Genomic DNA, 12968 nt, shown 5'->3' on the forward strand with positions numbered 1-12968 from the left:
GTATTGGATAAAATCTTGAGCTCATCAAGCTAGGAAATAACTAAATATACTGCAGTAATTTTGTAACAAAGGCAGCAGAGTGGAAGATCTATAAATTAGGAGTTCTCTAAGTTACTGACTTGCATGCTATTAAAGCTCATCTTCCTCATTGTCACCCAAGAATCCATTTTTAAATTTATGGTGAACTGTTGTCAACCTGTCCCATATATGACAGCATATTTTATATCTATATCTATAAATCATCATCATCTTCTCCAGTCTTAATTTCTGCACTCAATCTCTTGATCTTCCTGATAGTTTGTGTTGCTGTGGTTGCTCAACATGGGAAGGAGAGACTCTGGATTGATTTATCAGCTTCTCATACCCAGCTTCATTAACAGCTGTGGCTTTGGCTTGATATATTCTCCAGATATATGTAATGGTTCCAGCAAAAAGTTTGAAAGAAGCAAAATTAGTTCATAAGAAAGTAAGTGGTTTAGGTTTTTCTGTCAGGTGGTAGAATGGTTCATAATACACTGGCATCTGATAATAGCAATTAAAAAAAGAAATTATGTGAGGTCAGGTAGGAGGGGTCCGTTTTAATTGATCTAGTAGAAAAATTAGGGTCAGCTTAGCATTTTCAATGTGTTGGAGTTACTGCCTTACCGTTCTAGTACCACAGTTCTGATCTTGTAGCTGTGATAGTACAAGAATAAAGGCAAAGAGGGGGTTGATAGGACAGCTGGGTTGCTTTATTAGATTAGGAATAGTCAGAAAGAAACAGAAAAACTAACAGAAACAAAACCACAACCTAGCTCCTCACCTTAGGCTAGAAACACAAAGCCCTCAGGAATATGTATATTTTTAACTCTCTGGTATCTAGAAAAGTTTGGAGACTGGTTGTTTTGTGACCTGAGCCTTTTCCCCAATAGTATCAGCACATTTCCTCACTCTACAGACCCTTTGTGCATAAAATGCTGTAGCTATTTCAGAGTCAGTGAGGTGATTTTGACATGACGATACAAGTTGCTGTGCATTGAAATGAGTACTTCCCAGTCAACTGCTTTATGAAAAGCATGGACATTTAAAACACTATTTGTAAGTGACAGAAGGTGTCATCTCCAATATCTGGCTGTTACTTGAGCAGCAGCGTTGCTTATTCTGGTGATGGAGCAGTAGCCATATACTCTGTGCCTGCAGCTCAGCAGCATGCTTTTGCTGTTTTGTGTTTTTCATTTTTAAATGTCAGCCCTGTCAATCATAAAGCCCTTAAGTGCCAGTACTGCTCTTTGGCATGGTCCTACCTCGGTTTTTTTTGCTGCAGTTAAAGCAATTTGGGCTGCCTGCCAGGTCAGAGTTATTGCAGCAGGGTGGGCAGCAGCCTTCTTCAGCATACAGTGGTGTGATAGCTGGACACAAGACAAGAACAAAAATAAGAATATTTAAAGATAAATCATGCTGAAATTGGAGAGGATCTTTCTGCATTCATACTGTATTCAGAAGTTCAGTTCAGTATACAAATCACAGGAGAAAATGCCTACAGGTAGGTACCTCTTGTCCTGGTGTCTCCTGGACTCTGTATTCACCTACAAAACAGTCTGAGTTGCACATTTCACTCAATAAACTGTAGCTCTGTACACAAGATGTGAACCCAAATGCTCCCTTCCCTAGAAAAGCAAATGAAACTGTCACAATAGAAAAAAAATCATCTAACTTCCGTTAAAAATATACTGAGCACCCTGGCCAAAGGAAAGGGCTGTTTGTCATTGCGATGAATCAACAGTGAGGAGTCCAGCAGGAAGAGGTCAGTATTTAAAAGAAAAAAAAATTAAAAAGCACCTGGCCTGAGACTGGTCTTGAAACTTCATGTGCTCACAAAGTGTATTTCTTGTGTGTTTTGAAATTTGTGAAAAACAGATTATGAACTGTCCGACTGTGTTGGACTTCTATTTTTTTTTTTAAGTGGTGCCACTGCTTTGCCACCTACTATAGCTGTTCGTGTCATGTCTGCACATGGATGTTCAGAGGCATTCAAGAGGATCAGTCAGGTCAGTGCACTAAAGTAAAACATTGGGAAACCTTGGCCAGATATTCTCATTTGCAAAGGCGATAGGTGTTAGGCCTAGCAAACCCCTTTCAAACCACACTGAATTAAATCACATTTGTTTGAATAATATTAATTCTTTAGGTGCATAGGAAAAGTTGTGGTTAACTAGGTGCAAACAGAGCATCATATGTACTTTGTGTGTGTCATCATATGAGCTTTGTTGCTGTGAGGATATTTTTGAAGACACACACTGGGTACGGTTCTTCTGTGAAATATTGAAGTGAATGTTTCGCCCTACATAATGTTAAAACATGTCCTTCCAGTTCCCTGCAACTAGACATTTTCTGTCTGAAAAGAAAAAAATGGATATGCTAGTAGTTCACAATAGCAGCAGTTAAACATGTGAAGTTAGCAACTTTCTGTGACCTGGTTAATTTACTATGTGATCTTTCTGACTGATGCAGGATTTAGCTTTCCGCTCCTGAGAAAGAGACACTGCACCACTTCTTGGCTCCTACATCAACATGGCAGATACATTTCAGAACACTTACAGCTTTGCCATTTAGAGGGATTGGTTTGTATTTCATCTTAGTATTTCCATAATTATGACAGAAAATCTGTCCTGCCATATAAATCCCAAATAAAATAAAAATCAATCATTGAAACAGTCTGCAAATTGAAATTACAATCTCCTTTTGTCCCAAATTATGCCTAAATATTTCTGTCTTTTATTATAGTGTCTTGTGCTGTTACATTTTAATGATTCCTGAAGGTAGCTTCTTTTCAGTTATTTCTACAATTTTAAGTATTGTTATGTCATAGTTAGTGATCTGCAGTATCCAATATATCCACTGTCCTAAAGTGTTCATATATTACAATATGATGCAGTCTGAGCCTGGTATAGTAGGGTGACACCCGCTAGCTATCATCTGATGCTGTGGAGAGAGAATAGAATGCTGTTTCCAAGCACAATAATGCTGTTCATTTCAGAATTAGACACAGTGTAATTTAGGTAAAAGAAACCAAATACATAAATGTGTCACAAAACAAAACAGTCAGTCTCTCAAAGTTAGCTCTACAAAATACTGGACTACAGATGTCACAGTACTTTTTCTGGTTTTCCACCTTGAAGATACGTTTTGTGGCCTTTTGATTTTTAAGTTGTGTTGCTGCTTGTTGATCTAATCTTACAGGATTGTAGCTCTGTGGGGCTTTTTTGAATCTGCAATTAAAGGAAAAAGGTTTTGGTTTTGACTGTCTTACAAGGGGTTTTTTGTTCATTTCAGCACATGGAGGGTTATTTCCTGCTGCCTTATTCAAAATTGGTTTTAAAATCAACCTTCTTCAGTTTTTTAAATTCATGAAGTTTGGCATTCATTTTTATGTTCAATACCATACTTTTAAATTTAAGAGCTGTTGTAATAAAGAAAAATGTAAATGTCATCTGGAGATTTACTAGGACACGGTTCTGAACTGCTCATCTGAAATGAGGAGCAGTCCAGAGCTGTGCCTTACTAAATCATGTGCTTATTGCAAATGAAGAGAATAATTCAGCTTAATATTGTAAATTTCAGCCATTTTAATATTGTAAATTTCTCCAAAGCCAAATCCAGCTCTGCAATCCAAACAGATAGTACAAACAGGAAAAGCTGGGACATATATTAATTTAGGAGACTCGTCGCAGGAAAAAATTCACACAGAGATTTTGTACTGGCCAGCCACAGGATGCTATTACCCTTTACCTAAGAGGTCAAACTCTGAGTAGGAAGGGAAGTAAAATAAAAATTTGGGAAGAAGTTGTGTGAAATAGCTTTTCTCAATGCTATCACCTAGCCATTTCCCTCCTACAGGGGGGCTCTGAGATGTGTCAAGTGGAAATTTTATGTCTGCAGAAAACTAAGAACTTGGTTATGCTTGGCACAGACTTAATTCAACGTGTTAATCATTTCCTAAATGTTGAAAAGATTTGTGCATTCTACCTCACGCACGGAAAGGCTGCTGAGAAGGTTGTAGGTCTCAGCATTCAATTCTGTATTTTGTTCCAAGCAGTCACAGCAGTGAAAAAATAGATGTCTGATGAAAAAGGAATTATGACACAGTAGGCTATTCATTTTGCTGTGGAAAAAAACGCCCAACCAAAACAATAAAACCAAAGTGGGGTGGAGACTGAACTTGGCACTTCAGTTAGCATTTCCAGTGGTTTCAAATAAATATGATTTTTTATAAGTTGATGGATTAGCTGACAGTATCCGTTAGCTCCACGCAGCCAGTCAATACACTTTGTTGTTCTGCCTGTTACTGCAAAGTAGTTCAAACTGTTGACATTTCAAATGAAAGACAGGAAAGGAAGTGTTTTGAGTAAGGAGGAGGGAGAACTGTAGACATACTAAGCCTCTTCTCACTAGAGGAAATGGTGGGCATTTTTAGTAATAAGATACGCACTGAGCAAAGAAGTAGAGATGTGCATAACATGGCACAGGGGAAAAAGGACAAATAGTAATAAAAATAGTAAAAATAGTTACTGGTAACTGCAAATCTAAATGAGATAGTTGTGCCATGGCTATCTCAGTAACAGGTGCAAAGTCCATACGGCTAGGAGACAGTCTGTAACAACGTGAGTCACTTCCACATCTGATCCTATCTGCAGCTCAGAACTTCCTAAAAGCTCTGTGTTTAAAAAAACCTAAAAATCAAATCTGTCTCTTCTCTTTGAGAATAATTAACAGTGGTCTGGGGCAGCACAGTGGATCAAAACCTGGCAGTCTAACAGCAGGGCACTCAGCAACAACATTGTTAGTAATTTTTTTACCAGGCCTAGTTGTGAATATTAGTTGCAGGTGGTATTGAAAGCCTCTAGTACTGCAGTGCCTATTGGCAAGTGGCAAAAGATTAATCGGGGGCAGATGTAGTAGGAGATAAGGAGAGTTTTCTCCCCTTTCGCTATTCTGGCTACAACATGTCTGCCTTGAGCAGGGGTCCCAGATTTTTTGCAGGGTCCAGACACAGGCTACAGCGTCCTTCATATAATGCACGTCACAGCAGAAAGCTGCACACTGTCAGGGTGAGCATGAGACATGAAAGCCCAGGCTGCAGCACCAGGCCTCTGCGGATGCCTGCAAATGTGCAAAGCATTCGCTGCTGCAGCCTGTGCAGCACAGCCCAAGTAAGTGAGGGTCTGAAAGGAAGAGCGAGCAATGGCAAATGAGTTTAGAAGGGGTACAGGCTTCTTTGTCTAGAAGCTATACAAAATATTCAATACTTAGATTTTATATGCTTCATTCTCCTTTTGGTTTTGTTTAAGGAAATAAAGTGAGGCAGAAATTTTCTGTGAGAAGACTGTTTAAAGCCTCAAAAAATTGTCAATAAGAACATTCTCCTCCCTAAGCTGATTACCCAACTTTTTCATTTTCTCACCAGCTCCACTTTCCCCTGGCATCCACAGCTAACTGTGGTGCTGGTGTGAGCTTTCAGGGCAAACAAACCAGGTGTTTGCCTATCCCAGTGGGGTCAGAGGCAGGAGGACAGACTGGGACACTTAGAGCTTAAGGTCACTTTCAGTGAGCAGCAGAACATCCAGGAGCTACCCTGGCACTGCTGTGGGGTCACCCAATAGTGGACTTGCCTGCCAGGGAGAAGTAGAGAAGCAAGAGCCAGAAGATAGTAGCTCAAGGGAACAGGTGTGGTGGGGGAGGAAGGAAAGGCAGCTACTCAGGTCCCTGAGATTAGAAAAAGTCATCTGAGTCGTTGGATCCTGGTGCTGCTTATTTGCCTGGCCATTGGTGAGGATGTCTGGTTGAAGAGCTGGTGGCAAATTGCCCTGAGAGGTGGAAATCAGGATCTCAAGAAAGGGCTCGGGTTAAGGAAGGCAGGGAAGTCCAGCCTTCCCTCTGCTATTCTTCTGTGCTGTCTTTTCTGTTTATCATTCCTGAGGGGGTGAAACTTTTCAGCCAAACCCACAAGCCAGGCAGGTGGTGGGGAGGAATACCAGTGGCTACAAAAGGACAGTAACATCAGTGATTTCAGTGTCTCCCACTTCACAGATGATGGTGCAAATAAAATGTCTCTTTCTGATGTTTGTCTGCAGTTGGATATCCTCTGTTCTGTTGTCAGTTACTTCTAAAAACTTGAGAAATTGTCAAGGCTGAATTCTGATTAGACCATTGAAACTGTCTATGGACTACATATGCAATAAATACAAATTCTCATTTCTCTTACTTGCTTCCAGCTACCTTACCCTGGGTTGTGTTTTGTTTCATTTATGGGTAGTTTTAAATGCTGTAATTAAACACTGGTTATATGTGTGAAGAAATAAGCCAAAAATATTGCTGAAGTATGTATTGAAAGGGACTTTGATCCTGATGAGACAATTGTTGTAATAGAAAAAGTAAATACTGATAAGGTAAGGCTAAACTGAGAAGTTAATTATTGCTGAAGAATACAGTTTCGACACAATTTAAAGCCTTGCAAGTAAAAACAAAGATCCTTTAAAAAGTGGAGTACTTTCCCTCCTCCATTTAATCTTTGCTCCTTCAGCAGTATTTGTTGTTTTATATAGTATTTGCTAGTCACCCCCAGAGGGAGATGTACACAAGCAATTAGGCTTCTGATACTTGGCATGAGTGATAACCATAAACTTTATAGTCAGACGTAAATGTTTAAATGCCCCAGCTTATTTACTGCTATTGTCTGTGGAAGGAACGGAATTAGACTATCTTTTATTTAAAAAAAAAATAAATTTTTTTGCATGTCAGAAAGTTCCCAGAATGGACAGGTGTGATACAAAAGATTTTTCTACAACAAACTGCGCAGGGGGTATTTCCAGTAATATAACCAGAGCTTTCCCAAGAGTAACCTTGTGAAGCTGTCAAGAAAATCAGTCATGAAAAGGCAAAATGTTTATCCTTGGCCTTTGAACCAATGCTAAATGAAAAGAACAAACAACTGGGTTTATCCATAGAAAGATCTTTCACTTGTCAGTTAAAACTTTACTTTGGATAATGTGACAATTTACATTGCATAATGCCACAGGAGAACTAAGTAATTAATTAATGACAAAGTTGCCTGCCTTCATGGGAAGACTGCCAGGTCGGAGGCTTCATCCCTCTGTTCTGGCTTACCATCATTCTTTGTGTAAGAACAAGCCTCAAATAAGAACAAGCAAGTTTGTGGCTTGTTGAACTTTTTTGTTGTGTTTCTTTCTGCCTCAGTGTCTACCATGCTGCACTTGAGGATCCTATAAGCCTCTGTTTAAAACTATCTGTGCTTCTTCTGGTTGCAAATGAAAAGTGTAAATATAAAAGTCATGTGTGTATGATGTTGTGTGATTCTGAAGTAGTTATGAAACCATGGATCAGAGAAAAGTGTAAACTAACCAATTTACAAAAATGGGGCATTAACTCTGGAAAAAAAACCCCTCTGCTTTATTATTATTATACTGTTCTGGATTTTTAAAGGCAAAAATGTATGACCTTTTCAGACCTGCTGAGCTGTTTTCATCATTATGGGTATGTTCTTTCTCTTTTTGTTTTAGAACTGAAACACCTTCTCTTTAAAATTCCTATTCAGGCCAGGCTGTGACTCAACATCACATTGATTCTTGCTTCTTTATCAGAATGAGTAACAACTTCCAGCTCAGTCTCCCCAGTTTCTTTCTAGAAACAGAAACTGATCACACCATGCCATTTCTTGAGCTAAGGTTTACTGCAGCTCTGAAGTACTGTAGTGCTCTGCCCCTTCAGTCTATTCCAGCATGAAAAAAGTTGAAAGCCCTTGGAAACCTGAAGTACAAAAATTGAAAACTACTGGAGGATTTGTTATGGGCAAGACAGCAGCACCCTTCCAAAAGGTCACAGAGATCTCATTATTGCAGTGTCTAGGTGGTTTGGCCTGATGGCATTATAACTGAATTTTTTTATACCTTCTTTCTTTTTGCAGCTATCTCTTTGTAAAACACACAAAACAGCTGACAAGGAAACACAGATAGTCTAATTTAATGCAATCCTGAACTGGAAAAATTAAGTTCCCAGTCTGAAATTCTGCCCACATTTCTTGTGCTAATCTCATTTCAGATGTAACATACCTTAAATCAGTACTGTTTCCTCAAATATGAATTTTTCTGGACTCTATTGGAGTATAGCATGGTCTGATCATAGATATTTGTGTTGTAAATTGTAGGATTGATTGGGGGCGGGGGAGGAGGGGGGGAGTCCTATGCAGTAAAATGTCTTACGGGACCTGATTCCAATTTCATACCAGTGTGAATATCAGCTGGTTACAATGCAATTCAGTGCAGATGAACCAGGGTTATTAGTGTGAGAATAACACATGAGGTTAAAAACAAGACTTCTGGATTAGGCATTAATAGCCTAATGTAAACTTTTGGGAAAGATCCTCTCTGTAGCTCTGCTCAGTCCTCTTGGGAGCCTATGAAAATCAGCCTTCTCAATTAACACACCTGAGTTAGGGGCTTATGTTTAGGTGCTATGAGTATCCCCTAAACTGGCTGATTGCTAGCCTCAGTGTCCATATTCATGCCTGTGCCAAATTCCATAGCTGTACAAAGCTACAGGTGCCCTGGACTCCTGTCACATTAATTCATCACTGTGGTGACTCCAGCAGTTATGATTTTGATTGGAAGACAATGAAAGAAAGACTATTCCACTCATTTACAGAGAATTCTCTGTGTTTGTGGAAATCACCTGGTTAAACATAGACTATCTATGTAACCAATGGTCTTCACATAATGTGTTTTCTCACTTTCTTGCCCTTGGTTTTGTTTGCAATAATCATCAATTGCCTCTTCACTGGAGTCTGCAAACTAGTGCTAAGACCATACAGCCACTTCTCAAGCAGCTGAAGCAAGGTCTTGGTGCTAAGAGGCACCTATCTTATGCTTGGGCATTCCATTAACCAGAAACATGGTGGTGTTCACAGTGCCTCTATGTATAATTTTTTTTGTCTTCTTCCTACACCTTCTAGGCAGCAACAGCCTTATTTACGCTGAATGAAATTCTGGTGCTAAAATCCCAACCTGGGCTTAAAAAAAATTTCTTACTGGAAGAAGAGTTGTCTGAAGATGGTGGTAGGGAGGTAAATGCCCTCAGATCGTGAATGTGGTAATATTATTACGGCACTGAAGCACACAGACCATCTTTTTATTTACTAGATGTCCTCTAAAATATTTTTACAAACTGACGAGCTATACTCTTCATAACTCTAAGACCAGAGTACAAAACATTGGATAGGGTTTTACACATTAGTTTGTTATTGGAAAATTTGTTCTAATGAAGCCTGGATACTTGAGAGAATTGTCCTTTTTAAGTAACAAAAAAGGCTGGACAGAGAGTCCTGTATAATGCATAAAGCCTGCAGCTATACTGTGATTCTGTAACTCTATGCGTAACTGGAGAATACCATCAGCAATGTATCTTGACTGTGCTGTAGTTCAAGCAATACCACTTAGTTCCTTGGGTTCTTCCTAGATTTAGCCTTCATGTAGCAGTCACTTTTGAGGGGAAAGTATATATGCCTAAAAAAAAAAAAAAGGTGGTGGTGGGGGGCACTTGTGGATGGCACAGGACTGAAAGTGTTACAAGAGTTAGCTATGTTAACAGATGTAACTCCTCATAATTGGAAGATCTTAATGTATACTGTTTTTTGTGTCCCTGCTTAATAATATTTCTTTGATTCCATATTGAAGCCTGTGGTACAGTTAACATCATTAGCACTCCTGATATATCCAAAGTGGGCACCCTGGTCCACAAGCAAAGTACTTCTGTGTGATACCATTTCTGTTAAACTCTCTGTCTTGTATCCTGCAAGAAAAACATTCAGTGGACAGGACATCCTCAGAGATTTCAACTCTGCTAAGAACAGTAGTTTTGGAAGATGTCAATGAACTGTATTTCTGTGTATTTTGCACTAATGTCATTTTATATCTGAATTCATATTCAATAGTAAGTATGTTGGGGTAAAACCAGAGCATTTGTTTGTATGTGGAGGCGGGAAAAGAACTATATAGAATGTTCTTCATGTGAACTCTTTATACTCTACAAAAGCTGGAAAAGGAACCACAACCCTCAGTGATGCTCCTTTCTGCCAGTTCTCTAGAGTCAGTCAGAGCTGGATGTGTACAAATGCAACAAATTTATCCTGATATGTTATAGACCAAAATGGTATGTCAAGTATTTGCATGGCAAAATTGATAAGTGCTGAGACAGATGTCACTCAAAACTCATTGCATTAAACCTTTTTTTTTAATTCATCCATCTCTCTGTAACCTTCTCTGGATGAGCTCTAGGTTACAATGACATGTGGTTCTAATTTCTTGATATGAAGAGGTCTCATAACTGATTTACTTCTAGACCTGCAACTGACTGACTTTACACTGGACAGGAAACTTTTTAGTTAGAATGCCTAGAAACCAGCAGGAGCTGTAAACAGAAATAAGACTCAACCCTGTCCTTCTTTTTTTTTTTTTAAATCTTTGATAAAACTATTAAAACCAGATGAAGTGAGCTGCACCCAAGAGTTAGCCTTTTCTACATATGATGCTGAATATTTCTCACACTGTTTAATACTGTTGTTTGTTCTGGTACGATTTTCCTGTTGGGCTGCACTTGTTGGACTGTATAGACTAGTAGCAACAATCTTAGGGAAGGCATTATCTCAATGTCTGTGACATTTGAAAGGAATTAATCATAGCGAATAACCAAGCTGACCATTCAGTAAGAATGATACATCGGTTGCCTCTGAGAACTCTTAAGAAAGTGCGAGTTCCCTTCACAACTTGGGTGCTCCTCAATCCCCTAATAAATCTTTAAATGCCTCTAAATATTTCTTTTCCTCTTGCTACCCCTTCACATAATTCTGATTTTATTATAGATACTTAAACTTGTTTTTCACCACGGTTTGAAGTAGCAAAATAGAAAGCTGTGATAGTACACCAGGGTCTTCACAAAAAAGCAGAAAAGCATTCTGAAAGCCACAGCTTCTGAAAAACGGGTAAGGAAGGAAAAGTCATCTGCTGGAGGAGGAAGTTATTTTAGGAAAATTCAGGTAAAGTGAATGTGACAAATCCTATTAATACACATACGTATTGTGAACAGTAACATCAATAAAGTATCGATAAAGATACTTGGTTAGAACAAGCTGCATCACATAATTTAGTCTATATTTTTCCTAAAATAAATGTAGTTCTAGAGGAGAGACAAAAATCTGCCAGTTATTTCTCCTTTCCAGAAAGAAAAAGGAGGATGTAATATGAAATTAGAATGAACTCCATTAAAAGCAAAGAAATGGGTGTATGTGCACTTTAAACTAGAGAACTTAGATTCTTCATGTTAGCTGGAAGAAGTCTGCCGTTCCAAAAATACGTTAAAAAACTACCAAAAGAATTAAGATTTCACGTGTCAGCAACCATGTTGTATTGGAACTACAATACAGAAAGTAAAATTGCAGGCAAAAATCCAGAGGAAAGAAAAGGATCCAGCTAAGTGTCAGTGAGGTAGGTACCTGTGTATGTCACACAGGAGCAGTGGCATGATTCATATTCACTGCTACCACAGTATTTTCCTTCTTCACAGCAGGTAACACATTCGGTGCCGTGAAAACTATTGTAAAAAGGGGGAATACACCGTGTTTGAGCTCTGAGCAGGTAACAGCAGCAGAGGACAACAAGGTCATTCACAAACCAGTGACTCTCCTTTGATTAAAGAACAAGTCAAATATTAGACTTAACCAGATTTCTTCACTGGTCACATTTTAGGAAATTAGAGACAGTAATTACTTCAAGTAGGGATTAAATGCAGTTTTGGCCACAGTGAAATAGCAGCTGTTTGTGAACTCGTAGCAAATATTACCAAGTAGTAGTGGACAGAAAAAAATGAACAATGCCACTGCATATTGAAAAAAATCAGGTATATAACCCACAATTGCCTATGAGCCATTTGGCACAGAGTCAGCACATCCACATACAGAAAAATGCTAAGGGACTTGTTAACAACATCTTGTGCTTCTCTTGAAAGACTAGCAGCAGCTCCTGATACCATGACACGGTACAGGCTAAGAATAGATTCACAGCAAAGGAAATCGTCACCTCTTCCTGCAATAGCAGTTTCCTTTGAAACCTCCTATGTAAGTGCCAGTTTTATGGTTTTAGGTGGCTGGGACATTTGTCAAGATTACAGTTGCAGGTATTTTGCCTTGCAGGCACTTTTAGGAGAAAGCACAAAAGAGTGAGTAGCAGAGAAAAACAGCATAGCATTGTCATGTTTCTGTGTTCCTAAGTAAACATTTCTGCTTTCATGTTACAGGGTGCCTACAGCAGGATACAGTCTCAGTTTCGAAAAACAGCTTAAATCAGTAATACAACAAATGTAACCACACCTGCTTGGTGGCTGTTTTTCCTCAGCTGTGTATTTCAAAGTGCTTTACAAGGCAGATAGCATTATATTTTTATATATGTGGGTGGGAAAACTAATAATTTGCACAAGTTTAGTTAATGGGCCAGTAACTGGATCAGAACTGGAATCCAGGTTTCTCAAGTCCCACCCAGGGCCCTGCCCATTGATAGCTTTGCCAAGACAATGCAGCAAGTCTTGAACTAGTGAACGTGAAGCCCCTGCAGGGCTCTGTTTATTTGCCACCCTCACACAGATGGTATTCTTTCAAAATGTTGTTAGCAATTGTCTCATCTCACTACTACAACCAAAGAAAACATGAAATTTTGGTTCTTTTAATATTTTTTCTTTCAGTTTCTCCTTCTTTCCACATGCAGAATAACTTGTCTCCCCTTTTCCATGCTACCATTGTTAATTGACTGGGAAGCACATAAACATAACTTTTGACATAAACTGGGTTTGTGAGAAGTAAAAATGTCAGCATAGCATTTTTTAGAGACTGTGACCCATGATATCAGAAAGCTGTAATCTTGAGTTTTCAA

General features: G+C 38.9%; 1 long non-coding RNA gene across 3 annotated transcripts; it reads left to right on the plus strand.

Annotated features, from left to right (window-relative positions):
- Positions 1 to 1697: 1697 nt before the first annotated feature.
- LOC121081104 lies at positions 1698 to 12415 on the plus strand. 3 transcript variants are annotated; one of them, XR_005825584.1, is made up of 3 exons: positions 1698 to 1783; positions 1943 to 2027; positions 2491 to 3285. It is a non-coding gene; the product is annotated as an uncharacterized LOC121081104 (long non-coding RNA). The 3 variants fall into 3 exon arrangements; XR_005825586.1 differs by having other exon boundaries at positions 1711 to 1783; positions 1897 to 2027; XR_005825585.1 differs by lacking the exon at positions 1698 to 1783 and adding an exon at positions 12340 to 12415 and having other exon boundaries at positions 1808 to 2027; positions 2491 to 2600.
- Positions 12416 to 12968: the final 553 nt, after the last annotated feature.

This window comes from Falco naumanni, chromosome Z, assembly GCF_017639655.2.
Source record: "Falco naumanni isolate bFalNau1 chromosome Z, bFalNau1.pat, whole genome shotgun sequence".
NCBI lineage: Eukaryota > Metazoa > Chordata > Aves > Falconiformes > Falconidae > Falco > Falco naumanni.